Here is an 11,867-nt window from a genome sequence, read left to right on the forward strand (position 1 = left end):
GGGCATGGTCTGACACAACAATCGCCGAATACTCAGCATCCACCACCCCCACCAGCAAAGAACTGTTCAAAATGAAAAAATCAATCTGGGAGTACACTTTGTGCATGTGGGAGAAAAAAGAAAACTCCTTCGCTCTTGGGGTCTGAACCTCCACGGAGCTACCCTCACCACCCATCTGCTCCATAAACCCCTTGAGTTCTTTCACCGCGGCTGGCACCCTCCCTGTCCTTGAACTCGACCGATCCAACCTCGGATCAATGACCGCATTAAAGTCGGGGGGATCAGCCTATGCGTGTCCAGGTCCGGAATCTTCCCTAACACCCACCTCATAAACCCCGTGTCGTCCCAGTTTGGTGCGTAAATATTCACTAATACCAACGGCATCCCCTGCAGCCTCCCACTCAGCATAACCCCCCCGTGTCCGCCACTGTACTCCCCACCTCAAATGACACCCGCTTATTGATCAAGATCACTACCCCCCAGTTTTATAGTCTAGCTCTGGGTGAAATACCTGCCGAACCCACCCCTTCCTCAGCCTCGTCTGATCCACTACCCTCAGGTGTGTCTCCTGTAGCATTGCCACGTCCGCCTTCAAACTCTTCAAATGTGCAGACACGCAAGCTCTCTTCACCAGCCCATTCAGCCCTCTCACGTTCCATGTGATCAGCCTGGTTTGGGGGGGGGGGGTGGTGGTGTGGGGGGGGGGGGCATCATCCTTCTTAGGCCAGCCTCCAGCTTGCGTTCCGCGCCTCCTCAGACCCGCCCTCGGGTGCCCACCATCATTGACCTTGGTCGAGTTCAAGGACAGGGAGGGTGCCAGCCGCAGTGAAAGAACTAAAGTGGTTTATGGAGCAGATGGGAGGGGTAGCACATGGGAGGGGTAGATCCGTGGAGGGCGGCACGGTAGCACAGTGGGTAGCACAGTTGCTTCACAGCTCCAGGGTCCCATGTTCAATTCCCGGCTTTGGTAACTGCCTGTGCGGAGTCTGCACGTTCTCCCCGTGTCTGCGTGGGTTTCCTCCGGGTGCTCCAGTTTCCTTCCACAGTCCGAATATGTGCAGGTTAGGTGGATTGGCCATGCTAAATTGCCCGTGGTGTTGATACAGGTTAGGTGGGGTTACTGGGTTAGGGGGATTGGGTGGACGTGCGGGCTGAGGTAGGGTGCTCTTTCCAAGAGCCGTTGCAGACTCGATGGGCTGAATGGCCTCCTTCTGCACTGTAAAATCTATGTAATTTGTCTCCAAGCGCCAGTCCCTCCCCTGTCAGCCGAGTAGTTCCTCCCTCCCCCCAATAACAAAATAGCAATCCCAACCCCCCTCAACAAACTTATCACCCTGCTCGCCCCCCACTGTGCTTCCGTGTGCTAGCCCGCCCAGCTAGCCTGGTAGCCCCCGCCAAAGGCACCAAGCTCTTACCCCCCAATGATCTCCCTACCCCCCCGCTCGAACATACATATGCAAAACATCACAATCCCCAACAAACACAAAGAAGAAAATGTCACCCTCGTTCCTGTCATGATATGCAGGCATGCAGATAATGACACACAGACGGGCAGCTAATGAACAATGAGAACAGGACATGACCAATGAGCAGGTAGGACATCAGGGGTGGTATCTCACTATAAAAGGCACGAGGCACTCACATTCCACCTCTTTCCACTGATGAACACCGACAGAGTGAGTCAGGGTGTATATACAGTATCACACCTCCAGCACGTGGCTAAGAGCTAGTCTGGTTCAGTCAGACAGAGTAACCACACTTAGGTTAGCAGAGAGTCGAACTCACAGAGAACTGTGCTACTGGTTCAATAAATCAGAATGAACTAACTTCAAGGTCGGGAGTATCTTTTGGTTAAAGCTGCATCCAGTTGCGGCCTGTGTTATCCCAGAGTACATAACACATCACATCCCCCATTACGAACAAAGTTCACCCGCATACAAAACTGAGCAACGACCCAAATATTAGTACAACACAGAACCCACAGAGAAAAGAAATTTAGCAGCATAAGAACAGAATTACTCACCCCCAAGTTCAATGTCCTCCATCACCTGCCAGTCCCCTATCCTTAACAAATGTCATCGCCTCATCCGGCGATCCGAAATAAAGTTCCTGGCACTCGTAAGTGACCCACAAACGAGCTGGGTACAGCATGCCAAATTTCACCCCTTCTTAAAGAGGCCGATTTAACTAAATTGAAGCTCGCCCTTCTTTTGGACAGTTCCACACCCAAGTCCTGGTAAATGTGCAGCTCGTTATTTTCCCATTTGCAGCTTCTCGTCTGCCTGGCCCACATCAAGATCTGTTCCTTGTCCAGGAACCGGTGCATTCGTACCACCATTGCCCTCGGCAGCTCATTCTTCAGCGGCTTCCTCATAAGCGCTCTGTGCGCCCTGTCCAAGGGCCGAGTAAACGCACCTTCCCCCAGAAGCTTCTCGAGCATACGCGCCTCATATGCCCCTGCATCCGATCCATCGCTGCCCTCCGGGAGGCCAAACATCCTCAGGTTCTGCCTGCGCGACCTGTTCTCCAGGTCCTCCACCTTCTCTTGCAGCCTTTTCTGGTGGTCCTTCATCATCTCCATCTCCGCCACCATCGCGGCTAGCTGGCCCTGGGCTTCCAATCTTTGCTCCACCCGGTCAATCCCCATCTTAAATCGGGCCCAGGTACTCTTGTCTTTGCTTGGCAAAGCTCTCCTGGAGGAAGTTCACCAGCTGATCCGTTCATCACTGGGCCGGCAGTCCCAGTCCCTGAGCCTCCACCATATTTTTCTGTGCTGCAGACTCCACTCCCTTCTTTGACCAACGATCTCTCCTTTTCAGACCACTTCTGGTCCACGAATCCATAAACAGGTGGGGAATCCGACTCCTCTACCTCACCACTATCCTGTTTTGCCGATCAAATCCCCTATAAATCGGGGAAAAATGTCTCAAAGGTCCACCACGAGCGGGAGCTACCAAATAAGCGACCACTCACTCCATGGCCGCCACCGGAATTCCCAGCAATATAGAGATTCTATAAATGGGGGCTTTTGGTAAAACACCAAAGTATTGCGATGTGATTTTCTTAGCCACTTTAATTTGAAGTTTATCCGAGGCAGTTTCCCTTACAGCTGAGTTCCAACCCATTCCAACATGGAATGATGGAATGAAAATCTCTGCTGATCTTAAATGACAGTGACAATATTTTTCCCGCAAAATAGATGTTATTAATAAAATTGTTGAAGGTACAAGACATTCAAGCATACAAATTAGGAGGAGTGGGGCTTTCGGCCCCTCAGGCTTGCTCCGCTGTTCAATAAGATCATGGCTAATCCAATTATGGCCTCAACTCCACATTCACACCTACCCCCGATAACCTCTAACTCCCTTGTTAGCCAAGAATCTATTTACCTCTGTCTTAAAAATATTCTGGGCAAGTGAGTTTCACATATTCACCAACCTAAAAGAAAAGAATTCTCCTCATGCACGCCTTAAATGGGACACCATGGGCAGAATTCGCCATGAATCGGCGCGATGGCCCGAACCCAGCGGCAAAAACAGCGCGAATGACTCCGGCGTCGGACCCCCCGGAACGTCGCGAATTCTCCGGCCGGGAATGAGCTAGCAGCGGCGTGACGCCATTCGCGACGGCGTCACCCGTCACGGGCACGCGCGCCGTCAGTGACGCTGCACGGCGTTGCAGCACAAAGGCTGCTACCCCCACTTCACAGCACAAAAGACGCCCCCCCCCCGCCCTCCTCAGGGTTGAAAGAAATCAGGAGGCAGCACGGTAGCATAGTGGTTAGCACAGTTGCTTCACAGCTCCAGGGTCCCAGGTTCGATTCCCAGCTTGGGTCACTGCCTGTGCGGAGTCTGCACGTTCTCCCCGTGTCTGTGTGGGTTTCCTCCGGGTGCTCCGGTTTCCTCCCACAGTCCAAAGATGTTCGGGTTAGGTGGATTGGCCATGCTAAATTGCCCTTGGTGTCCAAAAAATGTTAAGTGGGGTTACAGGGCTACAGGGATAGTGTAGATACGTGGGCTTCAGTCGGGTGCTCTTTGTAAGGGCCGGTGCAGACTCGATGGGCCGAAGGGCCTCCATCTGCACTGTAAATTCTATGATTTAATGATCCCTTTATCCCACTCCCTGCCTTCTGCCAGTCAGCCAATTCTCTATCCACACCAGGACACCATGGGCACTTAATTTATTTAACAATCTCCTATGCGGCACCTTGTCAATGGCCTTCTGGAAATCTAAATAAATCACGTCCACTGGTTCTCATTTGTCTAACTTCTTTGTTACTTCCTCAAAGAACTCTAACAGATTTGTCAGACATGACCTCCCTTTGACAAAGCCGTGCTGACTCAGTCCTATGCTACCTTGCACTTCCACATACTCCGCGATCTCATCTTTAATAATGGACTCTAAAATCTTACCAATGACCGAGGTCAGGCTAACCGGCCTATAATTTCCCGTCTTCTGCCTCCTTCCCTTCTTAAATAGTAGTGTTACATTAGCCACTTTCTAGTCCTCTGGGACCCTTCCTGCCTCCAGTGATGCCTGAAAGATCACCACCAATGCCTCCACAATCTCCTCAGCTACCTCTTTTAGGACCCTGGGGTGTAGTCCATCCGGTCCAGGTGACTTATCCACCTTTAGACCTTTCAGTTTCCCCAGAACCTTCTCCTTAGTGATGGCCACTGCACTCACCTCTGCCCCCTGATTCTCCTGGAGCTCTGGCATCCCACTGGTGTCTTCCACCATGAAGACTGACGCAAAGTAACTATTCAGTTCATCTGCCATTTCTGTATTTCCTATTATTACTTCTCCAGCCACATTTTCCAGTGGTCCAATGTCTATTTTTGCCTCTCTCTTACCTTTCATATATTGAAAACAAAACTCTTCGTATCTTATTTTATATTACTAGTTAGCTTACACTCATATTTCATCTTCTCCCCACCCCACCCCCCACTTGTTTTTTTACATGTCTTCTGCTTGATTTTAAAGGCTTCCCAATCCTCTGGCTTCCCACTAATTATCGCCACTCTGTATGCTTTTTCTTTAGCTTTTATGCTGTCCTTGACTTCTGTCGTCAGCCATGGATGCTTTGTCCTCCCCTTAGCATGTTTCCTCCTCCTTGGGATGAATTTCTGTTCTGCCTCCTGAATAACCCCCAAAAACTCCTGCCATTGCTGTTCCACTGTCTTCCCTGCTAGTTTCCTTTTCCAATCAACACTGGCCAGTTCCTCCCTCAGGTCTATTGTAGTTACCTTTATTTAATTGTATTGCCGTTACATCTGATTCCAGCTTCTCCCTTTCAAATTGCAAGGTATTGTGGTCACTGAGGCCTGAGGGTTCCTTCACCTTAAGTTCACTAATCAAGTCTACCTCATTACACATCATCAAACCCAGAATTGCCTGTTCTCTAGTAGGCTCTGTCACAAGCTGCTCGAAAAAACCATCTGTTAGACATTCCACAAATTCCTTTTCTTGGGATCCACTACCAATCTGATTTTCCCAGTCCACCTGCATATTGAAGTGCCCCATGATATTGTAATATTGTCTTTTTTATATACCTTTTCTATCTCCTGATATATTTTCTGCCCCACATCCTGACTACTGTTCGGGGGCCTGTACATCCACTGCTCTGGAGATACCTTCAGAAACTCATATTTGTTCGACACAACCTGTTGTGAATTTCCAATTGCCCCTTCCTTCGCTAGTGATCATAAAGGACAGTGAAAGTGACCTTTAAATATAAGCATGACATCCAGAGCTGGCAGAATACCTTTAAGCAGGTACGGGGTTCAAACTGATAGCTGAAGCATAACTGGAAATCGATTAAAACTGGTACAGAGTTAACAAGCCGATGTGGACTGGGATCGTTGACGAATTTACTCTATTCCACAAATAAACAGCTACAAAATAAATAAATAAAAACTGGCACAAGGTACTGCTGGCTATTAACCACGTAGGTTATAATAAGTTGACATGGACAACTGCTTGTCAGTGACCATATTTATAGCATTCCTCTGGACCTTTGCCAAGGTCACTGTGTCACCAGAAATGCGGGGGAACCAAGCCTTTACGGAGTACACAACCTGTTTACGAGCTGCATTGCGAGAACGTAACCAACGTAATCTGACTGGAGGTGGTCAGAGTCTCTCACAGTGGAATGAGAAACTGACAGTTGCTAAACCTACACATTTCGCAATAGTTTCGTGGATTGCCAGCCCACAGCTGATGGGATTCCGTGACTCAGGGGAGCTGCCGGTCAGACTCCACCATTCATTGTTGGTGGTGAAATCAGAAACTTTCCATCGACCTCAACTTTATGTTTAAGTAAATGATCTAGAGGCATAAGTGGATTATAGAATATGGATTGCCAAATCAATAGTTGATTCTATTTTTTTAAGAAGTATGTGTAGCGCACAATGACTTACGAGAGAGACGAGAAGTGATGAAGTCGATTCAGGCTTTATTAAGCGAGACTTGTCCCCAGCAGCTCAGCAACAGAATGAAGCGGCGGGGAGAAGCTCGGGTTCTTATACTCCGCCTTCAGGGCGGAGCCAGGAGTCGGCAGCCAACCAGGACCCGGGATCTGTCAGCCAATAGCATCACGGCTTCACAGTCCCACATTACCCCTAATACATACCACCACATTCACCCCTTGTTAAAAAGGAACCCGGCGGGGTGGTGGTTCGCATAGTGGTAGGGGTTTACAAGGCTGGCCCTGGAAGGAAAATTTCGGACATTTTACTACAGTTTTAGCCCTACACTGGGCTTTGTACAAGTTTGTGAAAAACTATTTACAATATTAGCAAAAAATTCTTTTTTTTTTTTACAACAACATTCTTGGTGTCACGCGGATTCCACGAGTCGAGCGGGCGGTCTGGTCTTCCTCGTCGATCGCCTCAGCCCCGGTGGTGGTGCAGGTGCTTGTTCGGGCGTTGTCGTCTCCGGGAGCGTTTCGCTGTTTGTTCCTGTTTTACTCCTGGGCGGGCACGGGAGGAGGACCGATCCCCCCGGGAAGGGGGCGGTCGCGGGGTGCGCCGGTGGCAGGGAGGGGATGATCGGTATCGGGGGGGTGTGTGTGTTGCCGGCGGGCGCCAGGTCCCGCAGGGAGACCGTGTCCTGTCGGCCGTCGGGGTACGCCACGTAGGCGTACTGCGGGTTCGCGTGGAGAAGGTGAACCCTCTCGACCAACGGGTCCGATTTGTGCGCCCGCACATGTTTCCAGAGCAAGATGGGTCCTGGGGCCGCCAGCCAGGTCGGCAGCGACGTTCCGGAGGAGGACTTCCTGGGGAAGACAAGGAGGCGCTCATGAGGCGTTTGGTTAGTGGTGGTACACAGCAGCGACCGGATGGAGTGGAGAGCATCCAGGAGGACCTCCTGCCACCGGGAAACTGGGAGATCCCTGGACCGTAGGGCCAGTAGGACGGTCTTCCAGACCGTGCCGTTCTCCCTCTCTACTTGCCCGTTCCCCCGGGGGTTGTAGCTGGTCGCCCTGCTCGAGGCTATGCCCTTGCTGAGCAGGAACTGGCGCAGCTCGTCACTCATGAAGGAGGACCCCCTGTCGCTATGGTTATACGCGGGGCAACTGAACAGTGTGAATATGGTGCCAAGGGCTTTAATGACTGTGGCCGCTGTCATGTCGGGGCAGGGGATGGCGAAGGGGAAACGAGAGTACTCATCCACCACGTTCAGGAAGTATGCGTTGCGGTCGGTGGAGGGGAGGGGCCCTTTGAAATCCAAACTGAGGCGTTCAAAGGGGCGGGAAGCCTTGATCAGGTGCGCTCTATCCGGCCTGAAAAAGTGCGGTTTGCACTCTGCGCAGATGTGGCAGTTCCTGGTGACTGTACGGACCTCCTCCACAGAGTAGGGGAGGTTGCGGGACTTTACGAAATGGTAGAATCGAGTGACCCCCGGGTGGCAGAGGTCCTCGTGGAGGGCTTGGAGGCGGTCTATTTGTGCGTTGGCACATGTGCCGCGGGATAGGGCATCGGACGGCTCGTTCAGCTTTCCGGGACGGTACAAGATCTCATAGTTGAAGGTGGAGAGCTCGATCCTCCACCTTAAGATCTTGTCATTTTTAATTTTGCCCCGCTGTGCATTATCGAATATGAAGGCTACCGACCGTTGGTCAGTGAGGAGAGTGAATCTCCAATGTCGCACAGCTTCCACTATGGCTTGGGTGTCCTTTTCCACTGAGGAGTGGCAGATTTCTGAGGCGTGGAGGGTCCGGGAGAAAAAGGCCACGGGTCTGCCCGCTTGGTTAAGGGTGGCCGCCAGAGCTACGTCGGATGCGTCGCTCTCGACCTGTAAGGGGAGGGACTCATCGATGGCGCGCATCGTGGCCTTTGCGATATCCGCTTTGATGCGGCTGAAGGCCTGGCGAGCCTCTGTCGACAGGGGGAAGGTAGTGGACTGTATTAGCGGGCGGGCCTTGTCTGCATACTGGGGGACCCACTGGGCGTAATATGAAAAGAAACCCAGGCAACGTTTCAGGGTTTTGGAGCAGTGGGGGAGGGGAAATTCCATAAGGGGGCGCATGCGTTCGGGGTCGGGGCCTATTATCCCATTGCACACTACGTATCCCAGGATGGCCAACCGGTTTGTGCTAAAAACGCACTTTTCCTCGATGTATGTGAGGTTCAGGGCGTTAGCGGTCTGGAGGAACTTTTGGAGGTTGGCGTCGTGGTCCTACTGATCGTGGCCGCAGATGGTTACGTTGTCGAGATACGGGAACGTGGCCTGCAACCCGTGCTGGTCAACCATTCAGTCCATCTCTCGTTGGAAGACCGAGACCCCGTTTGTGACACCAAATGGGACCCTTAGGAAGTGGTATAGCCGCCCGTCTGCCCTGTGTACTTGCAGTCACCTGGGCGGATGGGGAGCTGGTGGTAGGCGGACCTGAGGTCCACGGTGGAGAAAACCTTGTACTGGGCAATCCGATTTACCATGTCGGATATGCGGGGGAGAGGGTACGCATCTAGCTGTGTGTACCTGTTGATGGTCTGACAATAGTCTACGACCATCCTCTGCTTCTCCCCGGTCTTTACTACCACCACTTGGGCTTTCCAGGGACTATTGCTGGCCTGGATTATGCCTTCCTTCAGCAACCGCTGGACTTCAGACCGAATAAATGTCCGTTCCTGGGCGCTGTACCATCTGCTCCTAGTGGCGACGGGTTTGCAATCCGGGGTGAGGTTTGCAAACAAGGACGGCGGTTCAACCTTGAGAGTTGCGAGGCCGCAGATAGTGAATGGGGGTATTGGGCCGCCGAATTGAAATGTTAGGCTCTGCAGGTTACACTGGAAATCTAATCCCAGTAATGTGGGCGCGCAGAGTTGGGGAAGGACGTAGAGCCTGAAGTTCTTAAACTCCCTCCCTTGCACCGTTAGGTTCGCGATGCAGAACCCTTTGATCTCTACGGAGTGGGATCCTACAGCTAGGGAAATCTTTTGCGTGCTTGGATGGATGGTCAGAAAACAGCACCTTACCGTGTCTGGGTGAATAAAACTTTCGGTGCTCCCGGAGTCGATCAGGCATGGTGTCTCATATCCGTTGATCAGCATCGTTGTTGTCGTCGTCTGGAGCGTCCGGGGCCGCGATTGATCCAGTGTCACCGAAGCCAGTCATGGTAGTAGTGTCGCGGCGTCTTCTTCGGACCCCGTGGAGCCGTCGATGCTGGGGTCCTTTGTTGTCAACCAAGATGGTGGCGTCCATGTATCGCACGCGGCCGGGGGGTGGACAAAATGGCCGCCCCCATGGATCGCAGGTGGTCGGGGGTGGACAAAATGGCCGCCCCCATGAATCGGACGTGGCTGGGGGGTCACAAGATGGCGGCGCCCATCCTCCCCTCGTGGTGCCCGGGACCCAAAATGGCGGCACCCGCGGGTCGCACATGGGGCGATGGGGGGGTTGGGGAGCGTTTGGGATGTGCTGGGCTCGTTCTTCTCCGGGGATTGCGGCGACTCCCCGGGACCGGCACACTGCCACGTAATGGCCCTTCTTGCCGCAGCTTATACAAATAGCTGCGCGGGCCGGGCAGCGCTGCCGGGGGTGTTTCGCTTGCCTGCAGAAATAGCAGCGGGCCCCCCCGGGATGCTCTGGCGCTTTAACCACGCAATCCTGCGAGGGGGGGGGTTTGTCGCGACGGGGGTCCACGGAGCCCAAGGGGCTGCCGCGCGGTCGGGGCCACATCTAGGGAAGCTGCAAGGGCCCGTGCCTCTGAGAGTCCTAGCGACTCTATTTCTAAAAGTCTTTGGCGGATTTGGGGAGAGTTCATACCTGCCACAAATGCATCGCGAATTAGCATGTCCGTGTGTTCGATCGCGTTCACTGGTGGGCAGCTGCAGCCCCGTCCCAAAATTAGCAGCGCGGCGTAGAATTCTTCTAGCGATTCTCCGGGACTTTGCCGTCTCGTCGGAAGTTGGTGGCGTGCGTAGATCTGGTTAACGGGCCGAGCGTAGATGCCCTTCAGTAATGCGAGCGCCGTCGGGAAATCCTCTGCGTCTTCTATGAGAGGGTAAATTTCCGGGCTTACCCTCGAATGCAGGACCTGCATTTTCTGGTCTTCTGTGATCCGGCCGGGGGCCGTTTGGAGGTAGCCTTCAAAACATGCTTGCCAGTGTTTAAATACTGCTGCCGAGTTCGCTGCGTGGGGGCTGATCCGCAGGCATTCCGGGGCGATCCGGAGCTCCATAGTCTTTTAAGCTCGCTTCGTAAATTGTAGCGCACAATGACTTACGAGAGAGACGAGAAGTGATGAAGTTGATTCAGGCTTTATTAAGTGAGACTTGTCCCCAGCAGCTCAGCAACAGAATGAAGCGGCGGGGAGAAGCTCGGGTTCTTATACTCCGCCTTCAGGGCTGAGCCAGGAGTCGGCAGCCAACCAGGACCCGGGATCTGTCAGCCAATAGCACCACGGCTTCACAGTCCCACATGACCCCTAATACATACCACCACAGTATGTTTATTAAGGTTTTACATTTTTGCAAACAATTCAACAAAACTACAAAAATTATACACCGCAGCAAGGACAACAGCAGTGTAACTGACTCAATACAATCATTAGATGTAACTCGATGCCTCTATAAGCCCCACCAGAGATCGAGGGAGAAACGGGATGATGCCATGAAAACAGGGTAAAATGAGGCACACGTTCCTGCGCAGCGATTGCTCGCAACGGCCACGAGAGTTCAGGATAAATTTTTGATGCCACACAGTCATCTAGTCAGACAGTACAGAAGAGGCTCTTTAGCCCATTGAGTCTGCAGTGATAAAAATACACTAAATCTACACCAACCCCACTTTCCAACAGTTGGCCCATAGCCTTGAATGTTATGACATTTCAAGTGCTCATTCACATACATTTTAAAGGTTGTAAGGTTTCCCGTCTCTACTACCCTCACAGGCAGTGCATTCCAGACTCCCACCAACCCCCAGGTGAAAAAATGTTTCCTCAAATCCCCACTCACCTTCCTGTCCCTTACCCTAAAATTGTGTCTCCTCGTTATTTTCCTTCGACGTAGGGGAACAGCTGCTTTCTATCCACCCTGCCCATAGCCCTCATAATCTTATACACCTCAATCAAGTGCCCCCTCAGGCTTCTTTGCTCTCAAGAAAACAACCCAAGCCCATCCAGCCTCTCTTCATATCTCAAACGCTCCAACTCAGGCAACAACCTGGTGAATCTCCTCTCCACCCTCTCTAGTGCAATCACATCCTTTCTATAGTGCGGAGACTAGAACTGGACACAGTAGTACTCCAGCTCCTAACCAAAGTTTTGTGCAGCTCCAACATAACTTCCTTGCTCATATAATCTATGCCACGAATGATGACAGCAAGCATCCCATATGCCTTCTTAACTATCTATTAACCTGCCC

This window comes from Scyliorhinus torazame, chromosome 8 (genome assembly GCF_047496885.1).
Source record: "Scyliorhinus torazame isolate Kashiwa2021f chromosome 8, sScyTor2.1, whole genome shotgun sequence".
In the NCBI taxonomy this organism is placed as follows: domain Eukaryota; kingdom Metazoa; phylum Chordata; class Chondrichthyes; order Carcharhiniformes; family Scyliorhinidae; genus Scyliorhinus; species Scyliorhinus torazame.